The sequence below is a fragment of the Protopterus annectens genome, chromosome 5.part0, assembly GCF_019279795.1.
Source record: "Protopterus annectens isolate FY-2018-M chromosome 5.part0, PAN1.0, whole genome shotgun sequence".
NCBI lineage: Eukaryota > Metazoa > Chordata > Ceratodontiformes > Protopteridae > Protopterus > Protopterus annectens.
In genome coordinates, this window is record NC_056735.1 from 1,776,474,461 (window position 1) to 1,776,492,150 (window position 17,690).

At 40.4% G+C, this 17,690-nt stretch overlaps 1 protein-coding gene across 2 annotated transcripts in view; it reads right to left on the reverse strand.

Annotated features, from left to right (window-relative positions):
* Nucleotides 1-17,690, reverse strand: part of LOC122801896 (solute carrier family 25 member 46-like) — a gene marked incomplete at its 5' end in the record, with an annotated part of 301,969 nt that overhangs the window by 195,902 nt on the left and 88,377 nt on the right.

A 17,690-nucleotide genomic window follows, 5' to 3' on the forward strand; every position in this document is an offset into this window, starting at 1 on the left:
CAACTGGATTTCCCCTTCATACACTTCAGATGTTTCATAAATTATAAGAATGGCACACAGCGACAGATGCTTGACTATAACCCAGATGACCAGAATTTGAAGAGAGACTAATGTACTCAAAGAGTAGGGTAGTGGGAGAATGGGAGTGAGCAGCTGTTGCTGGTTCATCCACTACATGGAGGGATGGAGTGGTGGTGCCAGTCGGCCAACTGCACCATGCTAACAGAGGCTTGCAGAGCACTGAAATGGCAAAACAGCGGGGGACATAGGCTTGGCAATCCTAAGCTGCTGAAATTGCCCTCACTGCTTGTGTATAAAAAGGTGTGTACACTAATGGGGAGAACACGAGATTCCCAGCTGTGATACAGGCATTCAGGTCAGTAACGAGACTTCCCAACCGTTCTGAATTACTCGTTTTTTACAGAGTTTTGGGGTCCAAACGAAGGGGTGTCACGATTTGTGTGGCACCCCTTCATTTCCAATTTTTTTTTTGCTTTGTTTTTTAATTTTCGCTCTGTCGGAGCTGACGTCATTACGTGCGCAATGACGTCAGCTCAGTCAGGCTACCAGCCAGTCGGAATTGAGCTCAAGGAGCTCATATCATCATTCCCGGATGGCCGAAATTGAACTGCGAGCAGGAATAGCAGAGGAACTTGGATAATGGCAGAGGAACTTGTTTGCGAGCAGGAACGGCAGAGCTATGAAGCTCAATGGAACTGAACTGGAACTACTTAAGCTGGACGGCAGAGTTTGTGAGCAGGGATAAGCTGAACGGCAGAGGAATCAGGGTAAGCAAGGTGTATATGTGTGTGTGTGTGTGTGTGTGTGTGTGTGTGTGTGTGTGTGTGTGTGTGTGTGTGTGTGTGTGTGTGTGTGTGTGTGTGTGTGTGTCTGTCTGTCTGTCATTACAACCCTGTGCATGACTGCTCATCATGCAAAATCACTGAGATGCAAAAATATTTAATAATTCTGGGTATCAGTTCTAGGAAAAGCTTTGTACCTTAGTGGTTTTTGAATGAGGATGAGGTAGGGAGAGTGGTATTCACTAAAACTCTCAAAATGGTCTGGTCAACCATTATTTAGCTCCTACAATCCAGAACACACAGGGTCAGTTGAGAAGTACTACTATTACTAATACTAGCACAATGGCAATGCACTGTGGAAACTGCTGTCCTGCTCCCACCAATCTCTGAAGGCTTAGCAACTGGAAGACGGAGGGGGTCAGATTAGACAACAGTACCCACAGTGCATTGCTTTTACCTAGATCAGGAAGGCTAAATCAACCTCTAAATATTGCCAGAATTGTGCTGTCTTCTGTTACATGTAGAAAGTAATGTTTACTCATCAGAGACAAAGGTAACTTGGTTTGAGTAGAGAGTAAAGAAAAAAAGCAACCAAAATAGAAAGGTAGCAGACTGACTAGCAGAATACAGTATTATCCAAGTTATTGCTGGAATGGATTATTCAAGCAAGTTAAGCAGGTTTAATATCTGTGATAATTTAATTTACATATGATCTTAAGACTATTTTTTTCCTGCTACGAAGTAGGCATAACAGTAGGGTTTGGACACTTAAAAAGTAGCATCGTTCCCCCAAGGTTTACTGATCTTCCGGGTAAAGTGATTAAGGGTACACAAATTACTGAATCACTAATTGTAAGGGTCTGCTATCTGGTCACCTTGTAACAGGAACAAATAAGTGACCCTGTTTGTGGGCCATTGTTATGAGCTCAGTCAGAGTTCCGTTTGTAAAGAAATTATTTAAGCCGTTTCTTCAGTACCACATTTGCCTATTCCTTTCTTCATTGTTGAATGTGATGATACCACATTGTAGCAGATGACAAGCCGCTCTGTGTATGTAATGTTATGTCCTATCCCTCTGTTTTGCAGTACAATCCCAAATCCCAACTTCAGTAGTGGTGTCGGTGAGGTGGGGTTGGCAAGTGTCCTGAGATTTTAAGACAAAAATATGTGCAAAGTTACATGAAACAGTTGCAACAAAGACACCTTATATACAACAAAACAATATAAACAGGTAAAATAAGTGGAGTCCAGTCCTTTACCTTTGTATGTATGGTTTGAGCCGTAAAATGTCTATTTTCCTTACAGAAATGCCCGACTTGGGATATCTGAAAAAGTAGCAATGCTATATGTATCCCCTGGCATTCACGGCAATCAAGTCTTGCAAGAAGATACAGCCAAGCGGCACAGAAATTGACATTGCCCAAGCGCGTTAGAACTGTTGCCCCAATAATGGAAAAGTACCAAAGAGTCTAATATCCCTAGCCACCACCATTTCTAAGCTTTGTCCAGATCTATTTTGTGCTAAGAGTTGAGAGCTATGATGACAAGTGAGAACATTTGTTTTTTCTGTTGAGCGTTATGTTCTGAGCTTTGTCCAGATTTTTGTTTTGTACTACGAGTTGAGAACTATGATAAGTGAGAACATTTATTTTTTGCTAAGAGTTGAGAGCTATGATGAGAAGTGAGAACACAATCTGTATTCCCCCATTATTGTTTTTGTGCTAACAGTTTAGAGCTATGGTGAGTGAGAAGTGAGAACTGAATTTGTATCCCCCCATTACTGGCTTTGTTTGTCCATGTTTTTTGTACTAAGAGGTTAAGAGCTATGTTAAGAAGTGAAACATGAATTCACTAAATGATAGCCATTACGTTTCAGTCTTCCTACTTTTCAGGAAGCTGCTGATTTGGCATAGTGGTATGTTGTTCTGACTGTAGTGCATAGGGTCCCGAGTTCAAAACTTGCCAGTGAAATGCATGGTGGTAACACAGCATTTTATTCTAGCAACTTTACAAAATTATAAAAATGTGTCCCTGGTTTCTGACCTTTTGTCCCCCTCCCCCCAAAAAATGAAATTGAAAATAAGTGCGAGACGCTGTGCAAGATGCCTGTGGCTTACACTACTGTCATTCTATTTATATTGCGGGTGTGGAAGTAGACTTGTGATGGAAATGTTCTGAACTCGGCAGTTTTGTCATTATTGGTTCATGTGTTTTGTTTCATTGCCTACAGTACAGCCTATTGATAAAATGTTCAAACAATAAATGTAAAATACAAGTGTGTTGTATTATACAAGGAATATAATTTAATAAAGTCAGGGAGGTGTATAAAGAAAAGAACACATATATGTTTCTTGTTTTGTGTGCAAGGGCCAATGATTTGAAAACAGCCCAAAGGTAATCTTTATCCACTACTGGCCAGATGCATTTTCTTTGGATGTGGTGTGGGTTTCAATGCTGTTTCAATGAATGGGAGTTTCAAGGACAGAGAAGTTTTAATGTCAAGCCTATTTTCATTGTAAGACAGTATTGTTTTATTTACCAGATCATGCCGTCTATTAGTGTTTCTGCATTGTTGTGCTGTAAAATGTAACAATAAAATCCAAATAATCATTGTAGAAGTAAAGCAGTATGCATACATTAGTGTTTATGGTAAATGGGGCGAAATAGCCAGGTAATAGGACATTGGAATGGCTGCAGGGGGAGTCTGGTCCATATTTTGGTTGTCTGTTCTTCAGTTTGCATTTGAAAGTTGGTATCCCACAATTCCATTGGAGTGGGTGGGGTTTCATAAGTATGTATGCAAATTAGATGTTACTTAGCATACAGATTTTTACATATTTTCATGGGCCTTGTCCAGACTTTTGATGTTTCCAGGTTGAGAGGTATGTCAGTGACTTGGGGGGGGGGGGTCAGAAATGGGTCTTATCACAAGTGCCTTGACTGCCGAAATGCTGGTAAGGGCACAAACATCCTCCACAGCTACCCCTCCATTTGGCTCTTACCAACCCATGCTGGAGACAGACAGTATGGGGGGAATGGATGGATGGGCTCAGGACTAACAGGCATGGGGAGAGAAAGCATGCAGAGAATATGTAAATAAACTAAATGAATGACAACACAGCTAAGATAGGCAATTCCAGTGATGATGGCAATGTTCATCTGCTGATGGGTACTATTCCTTCTATGACTGTATCGCAGTTATACTGAAAACATGAAACCTGCATCTTTGAAGTAGAAAACTATTGGGCTTCAGAAAAAAATAGCAGTGTATGCTAGTCAGTTTATTAAATACATGTCATTTATATCTGTCATTTTGATGCTTATGCTAATATTTTGTAAACTGATAAAAATATAATTAAGAAATGCAACTGACAATTAACTTTTTCTTCATAAGCAGTGTTAAAGTTTAGTTGAGTACAATACAATACACTTTTACAGTATAACAGTGATGTATGCATGACAGGTGTCAGCCATCATCGAGAGTAAACCTGGTTAAGGGAGTTAAGGATTTGTCTGACAGCTGCTATATGCCAGCCAGTGCAAGTTGCCTTGTTACTACCAGCCGAATTGCATCTTAAATGGAGACCTATGGAAACCAATTACAGAGGTCCCTTGTCAGAAAAATATGTATTAATGTGTGTGCTTAATGCTAATTAGAAACTAAATGAGTTTTTCATTCTATTTTATATGCAATATTTTATATACTGCTTAGTTTTATATGAGACTAAAAGATGCTTTTGAAACTGCAGTGTGCTTTCTGAAACTTGCAAAATGCCCTCTGACCTAGTAACTGCTAGCACAGCAAAATTCATGTTTATGCCTTTTGGAAATGTACTTGAGAAGCAGGTGATTATCTGTTAGGTCAGGAAGCAATGAATGAACAATGCTATATTCTGTAATGTAATGATTTTGAACAATTAGCTCTGTTCGAAGTATAAGAACACGCACAGCTGCAGAAGGAAGAGATAAAACAGACAAAGGACTGTTGGAGAAATGAACTGCAATCTATACTTGCTTTGTGCTCAAATTAGCCATAGTACCTTGAATGGTAACATTGCATATATCTAACCGGTAGTAGCCAAGGCCACATTGTTTTTCTTAGGAAGTTTCTCACAAAAATTGATAGTACAAGCAGAAATTTACAAAAACAATCACTACGAAATGATGATGTTAAAACTTGTGATTTACTACGTCAGCTTGGTAGGCAATGTCTTATTAGAAACTGTATAAAAATGCTTGCATTTCCTGATTCTAGTCAGACAAACTCTATATTAGCACGTTTTTGTCTCCTTGCTGCAAGATTAAGTGCCTTAACCTGAACCGTGTATTGATCATTTTTAAAGTATATTTTTCCTTTGACAGATTGGTCCTTTGGACTGGAAATTATATCTCTCACTCTAGCTCAGGTCAGAATTGGGCCCGGTGGCATGAACCCGTACGGAGAAGAGGCCACATCGGTTCTTCTGCTTTGAAAGCCCTCCGACTGAATTGTCGTTCAAAAGAGGCCAGCCACTGTTTCTGATCTGTGATTGGAGGACGAGTCAACGTTCCGGTGGGATCAAAACACGGAGGCTCAGGTAAGGAGGAATTTACCTTTTTCTGTTTTAGACCAGGGACTTGTTGCAGTATTTTTGTTTTTGTCAGGGAGATTTGCATGTGCAGATCAGGGACAAAAAAGATTGCTGTCTTGTCATAGATCAGGGAAACAGAATAGGTAGGCAGTTATTCTAGATAAACTGTGAAAAAGTGTAAGTCGTGGTACCACGTGATAAAAAGGGTTACGTAACAATTTCTAACTTAGCTAAGGCAACATGGGAAATCAGTGCACAAAAGGTTCCCGAGACCCGCCCTTAACCGAAGACGCGAAATATATGCAGTTACAGCGTGCCGACAATGTTAGGTATTATACAAAATGGGTTAATAAATACAAATTTGATGGTAATTAGATAAACCTTCACTTATTAAACTTGTTAGACAACTTAAAACAGATGCGAAAGGTCAGCTAAAAAAGCAACGACAATTAGGAGTCCCTCAGGCACACAGGTGGCTTGAGGAAGCAAATCGCAGGGAACAAAAGATTAAAAATTCAAAAGCAATGTTTTTAGATAAAGAAGACAATAACTTGGTAACAGCAACAGCCCCTCCGCTTCCCTTACCAGAATATGAAGCGAGTGGACAAGCTGATCCACCACCGCTATACCCAGCTGTTCCTGCAAAACCAAAGCCGTTTGTCAGAGATCCTATTGAGACCAGGTCTCGAGCACGCAACTTAAGAGGGGATATTGAATTGTATGAAATAAACAAAAATTCACAAGCTATGAGTGAAGAAGAGATATGTCCACTCATAGAAGTACCAAATCCACAGGCAGGACAGGCAGGACAGGACCCAACTCTTCTAGTATATAGACCGTGGACACTGGAAGACATTTGGAAAGCCACAGAGGGAACTCCCCATCCAAAAGTTAATTTTAGAAAATTCTTAGAAAACTTACAGGGCATGAGGTTAAGTTACCATTTGAATGGAGAGGAAGTAGAGAAAGTAGTCAGACAAATCGTAGGTCCAGATTGGCACATGATTAGTGGCAAATGGAATCCCCGTGACGCAGAGCTTAGACCACTCCCACATAGTAACGCAGAACTGGACAACAAAGTGAAAGGTCTGACAGACCAAATCTCTGAGAAATGGAAGCCTAGGGCTGATTGGACTTGCATTAATCAATGCATACAAGAAGGTGAAACTGTTGATAGATATTATGCCAGATTATTAGAATGTTTTAATAACCATTGTGGAATGCAGGTACCTGAAGACCAAACACATGATTCCCCATATGAGCAGCAGCTAAAGAATGCATTTTTGAAAGGCAGTATTGCACCCATTAGCAGCTTTATTACAAAGCACATGGTAGATCATCGTACAAGTAGATTACAGTCATTACTTGACTATGCAAGACATGCCGAAAGGCATTTTAATAGCAAAAAGAAAAAGAAAACTCAAGTATTTGCAGTAGAAGATGGATCAGAAGTCTTTGTAGTACAAACTGGGAAGAAGGGTAAGAAAAATGCCCAGGGAAATAAACAATCTGATAAACGATCAGAGGACTTTGAAGAGAGAAAGAAAAGGGGTGAATGTTTTAAATGCGGGAAAAAGGGACATTTAGCAAGGGATTGCAGGCAAAATAAAAAGGTAACCACAGGAGACAAAGAGGGTGAGGACTGACTATATGGTAGTCAAGAATCACTGAAAAGGAATAAACAAGAAAAGACAAGTGCAAATGTGATACAAGGGGTAGAGGACGTGATAGAAGAGGTAGAGGATGTGCATGAAATCACAGATAATGAAGAAAATGAAATTTTGGACTTAGCATTATTGAGCCTAGAGCTCTACTTAGCAGACACAAAACTGGAAGTTACACTTCTGGTAGAGGGGAGGGAAGTTAAATTCCTGTGTGACTCAGGGGCTTCACGGACCCTGATACATCCTTCCAAACTACCAGAAAATTCAGAATCACTTGACTACATATTAGTGAAAGCAGCTAATGGACAGCTGTATCGGGAGCCACTCTCCCACAACATAGCGATAACTGACCCAGTTTCATGACCCAGAAAAGCAAAATTGTTGTTTTTGCAAAATGCCCAGTGAATCTCTTGGGCAGAGACCTAATGCAGATATTTAGCATAGCCGTAGTTCCAACTATGCAGGGTATGGAAGCACAGCGACAAATGGATACTTTTGTAGTGCGACCGGAGGGTGAAACATTTTATTGGTACAGCCAGGACTTAGTTACGACTGGTCCAGGGGCAGTAACCGAAGAACTGATGAACGTAGCCATCAGTAAACCCCCCTCCCTTGACACTGATAAACAGCACTTGTTGCATTGCACTCTATATTACTGTAGCAAACCAGGACCTGATAAAGAATATGAGCAAGAACTGTTTAGAAACCATGCTAACAGATTAGTATTACGAAATTTGTACTGGGACACAGAAGGAAACAGTGTAGTGAGCTGTTCATTGCCCCAGGAATTCCTAGCACTTAATAAATCTAATCGATTACCACATGTGAGTTTAACTAAAGATAGAAATGTGAAGTGGGCAGACCTAGGAGAAAAAGTCACAAGGTGGGAAAAGCAGAAGGAGTTAGAACTTTCCGAACAGGGAGTACAAAAGCAGAAACTAAATTGGATAACGCAGACACACCCAGCTGTACACTCACAGGCAAGTGAGGACAGCTGAGTAGCACTCTTACTAGAGGAAGAGGAAAAAGCCTTACGAGACATACCAGAGACTCTCTGGTCAACAGGGAAATCAGATGTAGGACTTATTCGTACAGCAAGACCAGTTACTATCACGCCAAAATCAGCATTTAGACCTCAAAAGAGACAGTATCCCTTGAAAAAGGATGCAGAAATAGGAATCAAACCTATAATAGCAACCTTACTTAAGGAAGGAGTCTTGATAGAATCTCCCGATTCACCATGTAATACACCCTTATTTCCTGTTAGGAAAGCAAACGAAGAATGGCGTATGGTCCAAGATTTACAAGCTGTAAATGACGCAGTTATACCCAGGCCACCTACGGTGCCAGATCCACACACTTTAGAGAATGATTTGAAACCTCAACAAAAGTATTTTTCCGTGGTAGATATTAGCAATGCATTTTTCTCAATACCGATACACCCTGACAGCCAACATTGGTTTGCATTTACATTTCAGGGGAAAAGGTATACATATACGCGACTACCACAGGGATATTGTGAAAGTCCAACAATATTCGCACAGGAAATGGCAAGTAACCTGGCGGGATTTATCCCACCGAAAGGCAGTCAGATTTTACTTTATGTAGACGACATTCTGCTGGCAGCCCCCACCCAGCAAGAATGCAGAGAAGATACCATAGCATTACTACAATTTTTAGCCACTCAAGGCCACAAGGTAAACAAAAACAAACTGCAACTTTGGAAAAAAACAGGTCAAATACCTAGGATATGTAATATCCAAAGAAGGCAGAATATTAGATGAAGACAGAAAAACAGCAATATTACAAGCACCTAAACCAACTACCAAGAAGGAAATGATGTCCTTCCTAGGTACTACTAATTTTAAGTTGGATTCCAAACTATGCCTTGGAATCTGCTCCACTGACCAACTTGATATTCAAAAAGCCTATGGCAGCACAAGATTTATTACAGTGGACACCTGAAGCAGAATCAGCTTTCTGCAAATTGAAACAACTGATAGCTTCTTCATTAGTTTTAGGATTACCAAACTATCATAAACGATTTTTCCAAACTGTAGATTGTAAGCAAGGTTATATGACATCAGTGTTAACACAACAGCATGGGGACAAACAACGCCCCATAGCTTACTATTCATCACAGCAGGACCCAGTGGCGCGATCCCTACCCCACTGTGTACAAGCAGTAGTCGCAGCTGCAATGGCAGTGCAGGCTTCAACCTCAGTAGTATTATTCCACCCTCTCACATTGAGAGTGCCTCATGCAGTCGCGATTATTTTACTGCAAGAAAAAGTAGCATATCTTTCTCCTGCTAGACATCTTTCTTGTATGACTATACTGTTGAGCCAACCTCATATGACAATTGAACGATGCACAACTTTGAATCCGTCAGCCTTGCTCCCAACCCCTGCAGATGGCAAACCACACTGCTGTCTGCAGGAGACTGAGCAAAAGACACTACCTAGAAAAGATCTTACAGATGTTCCCTTGGATGATGTCGAGGTGACATACTATGTGGACGGCTCGTGCAGGAGGGGTCCTACACGACAGAATCTAGTGGGGTATGCAGTAGTTTCTGATACTGAGATTTTAGAAGCAAAGTCTTTACCACACAACTTATCTGCACAAGCAGCAGAATTGATTGCTTTAACAAGGGCATGTACCTTGGCAAAAGGTAAACGAGTGAATATTTTACTGATAGCCAGTATGCTTTTTCTACTGTACATGTTTTTGTGCAGCAGTGGAAAAATAGAGGAATGATAACATCTACTGGTAAACCAATTAACCATGCGCAATTTATTTTAGATTTGTTAGACTCTATTCAGTTACCTCAGAAAGTAGCTATTTGCAAATGCGTAGCTCATACCAAGCAACAGGATAGAATTTCAAAAGGTAATGCGAGGGCTGATACAGTTGCAAAACAAGCAGCTTCAGCTTCAGAAGTACTTCTTTTGAGTGAGGAATTACAACCACCTGAGATTTTAGACTTAGAAATGTTAAAAACAATGCAGACACTTACTACAAATGTAGAAAAACAGAAGTGGATAAAACGAGGAGCAATCCTTGAGAAGGGACTGTACATCTCCAAAGAGAAGAAACCGATTTTTCCATCAAATTTGTTTAGATATGTCTCAACAGGGGGGATGGTACAGTTAGTGAATCGAGTGTTTACGACGTATGGATTTACAAACTACACAAAAAATTTTTGTGCAGCATGACATGTTTGTAACAAGTATCATGCACAAGGGGGCATTAAAACCTAAGCAAGGGAGTTTCCCTACACCACCGTATCCGTTCCATACTATCTGTATGGATTTTATAGAGCTGAACAAATGCGAAAATAAGAAGTACTGCCTTGTCATTATAGATATGTTTTCCAAATGGGTGGAAGCTTTTCCAACTAAAAATCCAGATGCAGCTACTGTTGCAAAAGTCCTCGTTAAAGAAATTATTCCTAGATTTGGCATACCGGAAAAGATTTATAGTGACAATGGTACACACTTTGTACATCAAACTATACAACAACTAAGCCGATATTTCAGGATTTCTCTGAAAAATCATTGCGCATACCACCCCCAATCTGCAGGATTAGTAGAGAGGCATAATGGGGTTTTGAAAAACAAGCTCAGGAAATTGATTAGTGAGACACAAAAGAACTGGGTACACTGTCTACCTCTGGCACTGTTGAGCATGAGAACTGTTCCAAATGTAAAAGGGTTAACTCCTTTTGAAATTCTGTTTGGGAGGGCATATTATACACCTCAATGGAAACCTCTCATGCCTGCAGAGCAGGAGGCTGACAGTTCACTTGCAGAGTACATGAGGCGATTTTTGAATAACAAACTTTTGCAGTTAAATTCTGTTTCAGATAAAGAACAAACCAGACCATCGGAAGCAGCAATAGTCCCAGGAACGTGGGTCTGGGTGAAGGTTGTGAAGAAGAAGAACTGGAGTTCTCCGAAGTGGGAAGGACCGTACCAGGTACTACTGTCGACACCCACTGCAGTCAAGATTGCAGAGCGAGCCTCCTGGATTCATCTGACACACTGTAAACTGGTTAAGAACTTTGAACTGGACAAAAACCTTGTTACTGTTGTACAATGAGAACAAAATGACCAGGTATAGAGTAAATAGAGATGCAGAACAACCTCAGAAAATTTGCATGATTATTCTGATAGCTATACTGGTAACATTGATCTTTTTGCTGTGGCCTTTCCTTTTCCCAGCCACAAGAGTTGAACTGAACAAACGTGATGCATTACTCATAGACTGGCATCCAAACTTTAACACTTACCAAGCAATTAAATATGTGTATGCTGAGACTTTTAATGTTTCAAACTGCTGGATTTGCACAGCTATACCAACAGCATACGGGGGATTATTAATGACTGCTGTCCCCCTAGGGGTCAATGAGACCTGGGAAAACTTGATTTTTGATACTACACCTGTGAAATCACAAGACAAAATAGCATTGTACCTACCTGTTACACAAAAAGGGATTGTATGTTTTTACAAGAATGACACTATTCAGGTGGGTTGGAGCAATTTCAATGTGACCGTTTCTTATAAATGTTATATTAAAGCCAGTAAGACTAAAACTATTTGTGATACAAACTATGATGCATATTTTGCGAAGATGCATAGAAATGTTGATGAGATGCAGCATAATCCTGTTCTTTTAAAGCAGCTTTCTATTATTGATAAAAAAATGTTTCATGCAGGGCAAGCTTATATCAATACTAAAGTAGAGAATTGTTATTTTGTTTGTGGGAAAAAAGCATATAAATGGCTACCTGAGAATTGGTCTGGCAGTTGTTTTTTGGGTTACCTGGTTCCAGCCATACGACACACTGCAGCTTTGCCTCAGGGAAAAATTCGAAACGTCAGAGAGGTCAGCAGTAAAACTAGAAGTCCAATTAAGAGACCCGAGAATCCAGTGGGACGAATCGAAGCAGGGTGGAAAACCATAACTCCGTAAAGAATAAAGATAAACTGACACACATGGAATTGAATGACACCATTATATCATGGGCAGGCATAGCCCCTGCATATGGCGCAGTGAAATCGATTTGGGAGCTGAGAAAACTGTCTAAACTTCTCGAAGTTATGAGCAATGCAACTTTTTCTGCTCTCGAATTAGTGACTGATGAACTGAATGCTATGAGAACTGTGGTGCTTCAGAACCGCATGGCTCTCGACTTCACCCTAGCGGCAAGAGGTGGTACGTGCGCTTTAATCAAAGAAGAATGCTGTCCGTATATTCCTGACAACCAGCACGAAATAAATGACCATCTTGAGGTGATCCAGCAAGTATCGACCATGACCAAACCAGGCCCAAACCCTCTGATGGACTTTTTCCAGAATCTGTTTGGGGGGTGGGGTTCCATCCTAATGAACATCCTGATTGCCATTTGTGTAGGATTACTCCTATTAGGAGCATGCATTTGTTGTGGTATTCCCTGCATGAAAAAGTTAATCAAAGATTTTATAGATATATCAGTTTCTGAGACTTTGTATCAAAGTACTGAAATTGAAGAATTGTTGAAAAGTGAAACACTTTCATAAGTTTAAACTGAATGACTCTCTTAACTGCAAATCCTGAATGGAAAAGGTTAGGAGAAGAAGCAAACTGTTTATTCTTTTGAAAATAGAATTAAAAAGTATTAACAGGGGGGAAATGTCAGAAAAATATGTATTAATGTGTGTGCTTAATGCTAATTAGAAACTAAATGAGTTAACACGTTTTTCATTCTATTTTATATGCAATATTTTATATACAGCTTAATTTTATATGAGACTAAAAGATGCTTTTGAAACTGCAGTGTGCTTTCTGAAACTTGCAAGATGCCCTCAGACCTAGTAACTGCTAGCACAGCAAAATTCATGTTTATGCCTTTTGGAAATGTACTTGAGAAGCAGGTGATTATCTGTTAGGTCAGGAAGCAATGAATGAACAATGCCATATTCTATAATGTAATGATTTTGAACAATTAGCTCTGTTCGAAGTATGAGAACACGCACAGCTGCAGAAGGAAGAGATAAAACAGGCAGAGGACTGTTGGAGAAATTAACTGCAATCTATACTTGTTTTGTGCTCAAATTAGCCATAGTACCTTGAATGGTAACATTGCATATATCTAACCAGTGGTAGCCAAGGCCACGTTGTTTTTCTTAGGAAGTTTCTCACAAAAATTGATAGTACAAGCAGAAATTTACAAAAACAATCACTACGAAATGATGATGCTAAAACTTGTGATTTACTACGTCAGCTTGGTAGGCAATGTCTTATTAGAAACTGTATAAAAATGCTTGCATTTCCTGATTCTAGTCAGACAAACTCTGTATTAGCACGTTTTTGTCTCCTTGCTGCAAGATTAAAGTGCCTTAACCTGAACCTACCGTGTATTGATCATTTTTAAAGTATATTTTTCCTTTGACATCCCTATACCAAGCATTTCCTTCACCTAAACACGATATTAAGGGGGAAGTCATTCCCATTTTACTAACAAAACAAGCACCTGTCACTGCAAGCAGTTAACCTGCATTGGTAACAGACTGCAATAACAAGAAGAATCTAGCCAGGGACGGGGCAAACAGAATTATGATGCAGCACAGATGACATGGTAAGTTTCTGATGGCAATTTTCCTTTTATAAGAAATATGTATTAACCAGTAAAAGTAGAAAAGAAACATTCAGAGATGGATCCAGTGAGCACCATGTGACAAGACCACACAGACTAATTTTTTTCTGCTAAATCAAACATTTTAGGTTTCTGTAATAGTACTTTGTCAACTAGTTTACATGACTCATGATGCCTCAGAACAGATGTGGCAAAGTGCATCACACTTTAGGATAATTTCAGAAAATGTCAATTTCAAACAAACTCCATTTTTTCCAGATATGACTAGATCTTCTTAAGTTTTCACACCTGAGGTGTTTTTGTTTTCTTTCTTTCTTTTACTATTTGGAAAATGTTCTTAGATGACACACATTGTGGTTTTCAGAACAGCACGCTGCTTAGTGGCCCACAACTATGCATATTCCTCTATTACATTATTAACAGAAAGTCTCCAGGATTCTGACAAAAGTCTCATAGGATCATAGGAGGTTACTAGGCTAATGGCCCTGGGGCCCTTACAAGCCTAGCCAAGAGTTTGTCCCCAAAAGGAAACCTCAGTCAGCACCTGTCGCCCTTGTCGGTGAGGGATACAGGTGGAACTCCTGGGACAAATTTGTGGTTTCCCATCCACTAATCAAGCTTGCGCTTGAAAAGGGTCAGCGAGGTGCTCTGTTTGACATGTATAGGAAGTGTATTCCAGAGATGGGGCAGACTATGGGAGACAAACTTGTCTCTTCAGCAGTTTCTTTCATGTTGCATATTAGATTCAGGCTTTTTGAGCAGGTAATGCGTGAAGATTTAGACTTATGGATATGGAGCATCTCTAACAGGGCAGGGTCCGAGACTGCCTTGTAGGCGAGACACAGATCACCCCTGAGCAATCTGTAGGATACTGAACAGAGTGATAGTGATTTGAGCCTATCCACATAGGACAGGTGTTGGAGGCCAAGGATGCTCTTTGTGAGGTATTTCAGTGGCCTTTCCAATTGGTGCAGATGTTTGGAGAGGTAAATACCAAACGGGGTTACACTCAATTATTGGGCTAATGAGGGAGGAGTACAGAGAGGTAATAACTTCCATTTTTCTGGATGCAATCCCTTTACTTATGAGATGAACAAAGTAAAAGGCTTTTCTGACCACTGCCGCTACATGATGGTCGAATGTGAGGTTGTCATCAACCTGAGTGCCCAGGTCTCTCACCATAGGTTGTGTGCTTAGGGCACTGCCGTTGATGTGGTAATCAGTAGGGGCCGTGTTTTTGCCGAATGGTATGATGATACATTTTTTGCATTTAGCTTGAGGCCATGACGTTGGCACCAGTCATTAGTTGCTGTGAGACCCTCTTGCAGTATGTTATCATCATTTGGGGAGTCAATGACAGCACCCAACTTACAGTTGTCTGCAAACTCGGTCAGCCACAGGTCTTTTGTCCTTACCTGGACCTCTGATAAGCAGATGTCAAACAGTAGGGGGTCCCAGGACAGATCGAGAAAAGACACATAATAGGGCCAATATGTTTAATGTGCTATCTCAGCAGTAATGTTTTTAGGACCGTCTGCAAGCACTGATACTAGCAGTCTTTTCCCCACATATTAAACACAACAGCACAGAAATAACAAGTAACACGGAGATCAAATCTGAAAGGAACTTCAGCAAGAAAAAATAAATTACAACTTTTTACTGTCTATATTTGTTCTGTTATTTGTAGATTGTAACAGCTGTTACACTTTCACATGAACACAAAAAATCACAAAGAATTGCTTGCTGAGAGGTTGTTTGGGGTTAATTAATGTTTCTATATCCAAAGAATTCTGAAGGAACATGTTGTGACTTCAAGCAACAGGAAGCAAAGCTCTGGAAAGCATCAGTGCATTAACAGTTTGGATACAAAAGGCAAAACACTGATAAATGTTTATCAACATGCTGTCTTGTCTGATGCATCTCTTACTCTAGAAGGGACCTTTAATACCCATCAGTCTGTCGGATTTTATCTCAGTAGCACAGCTTTCAGAGAGGGGTACAAGTAATTAAGAAAGCTATCCTTTATCCATTATTAAGTGTGAAAATACTACTCAAGAAATAATTCAGTGAAAAGAAAGCTCAAAACAGCTCTTCAAAAAAGATACAAGGTCTGCTGTTTGTCTACCTTTTAATGTAAACTCATACCGTTCTGCTGGTACACAGTAAAAACTTGCAAATATCTGCAGCTGTTCAAAATCAACGGTCTGCTGCAAATCCAGTTTTACTGTAAACAATTTAGTGAAAAAGCCAGCAATAAAATTAAAAAAAATCTGAGTGAGGACATCACAGAGATCATTCGTAAACATTGATAGTACTGCTTATATGCGTTTCTTCACTATAGTTTCAGATGAACGTGCTGACAATATCTTAATGTGCATTAATCAGTTTACTATCATAATGTGGAATGGCACTTGCTCGAAACTTGGTTGGTCGAATGCATGCTGTCAAAGTTTTCATAATGCCGAACTGAAAGTGATCAAAATTACATTAGTGAAACTGAGTACTCATTTGCTGAGATGAGGTTGATGCTATGAATGGAGATTGCGGTAAAGTGTGGATCAAGAAATTTACCATTTTCCTCAATGTAGTGCGACCTTGGAGATGGTATAATTGATTTGTAGGGAGGTAAAAACGTAAACGGAAAAGTACAGTTGTGTACACTTACCATAAATGTAGATATTAGAGTGATTCACTGTTGCAGTTATCACATTTGGGTTATCTGCCTGCAGGTAGCCCTCAGCCGGCCTGAATACCAGAGTCTTCGGATTTCTGCGTCGGATGTGTCGCTTCTTCCTTGACGTCAGGTCGTCAGGGGTATAAAACATGCAGCCGACACAATTATATCAGTTTTGCTTGCCCCAGATGTCAGGTGCCCCCGCAATAGGAAGTGATTATATGGTATGGTACACCCCCAGCAAAAAGCAGCTACACATGACATAATATATGCCAAACAAGATGGAAAGGTAGAGCCAAGAGAAGTCAGGGGGCTGGAGGGAGGGTAACCAGGACTGCAACAGTGAATACACTCGAACATCTACATTTATGGTAAGTGCACACAACTGTACTATGCTCTTCGTGTTTCACTGTTGCAGTCATTACATTTGGGTAGATTCCCAAAGCTAAAGTTGGGAGGATGGATTTATACAGCATTAGGACCAGCTATAAGGCCCTGCAAAACAGCAGTGGCAAAGTCAACTCTGGATTTAGAGAAGATTGGTAAGTAATAATGCTTGGTGAAGGAATGAACTGAACTCCAGGTAGCAGCTTCTAGAATATCCCTGGTAGGCACACCTCTGAGAAAGGCTGTTGAAGTAGATGCAGCCCTGGTGGAATGAGATCCGACCCCCTGGGAGATAGGTTTTCCATGGTGTTTATAGCAGAAATTAATGCAATGGCTTATCCATTTAGAAATGGTTTGTTTTGAAATAGCCTTTCGCCTCTGCCCCTGCAGCAAATGCTACCAGCGGTTGTTCAGATTTTCTTCGAGATTTAGTCCTGTCCAAGTAGAATCCAAGTTGCCTGTATACATCCAATGAACACAGAATCCGCTCCCCCTTGTTCTGTGGATTAAGTTGGCAAATGAATGGACTGATTAAGAGCCACACTGGATACCACCTTGAGCATGAAGGATGGATTGGTCCTGAGTGACACCCTGTCCGCATGAAAGATGATGAAAGGCTCCACTGCCATAAGGGCCTGTAATTCAGATATCCTTTTAGCTGAAGTGATTGCCAAAAGGAAAGCTGGTTTTCAGGAAAGAAATGTTAAGTCTGCAGTAGCAGCTGGCTCGAAAGGAGGTAAAGTGAGTTTCTCCAATACAAAGTTAAGGTCCCAGGCAGGGGTTGGAGCTCTCCTGGGTGGACTCGCCCCTCTGAGATACTGCTTTAGCAGAGGATGAGAGAAGAGAGGTGGTTCTGTGTTGTAATGAGCTGAAATGGCTGAGGCATGGATTTTTATGGAGGAGAAAGACAGGCCCTTGTGAAGCATCTCAGTTAAGTATTGCAAAATCT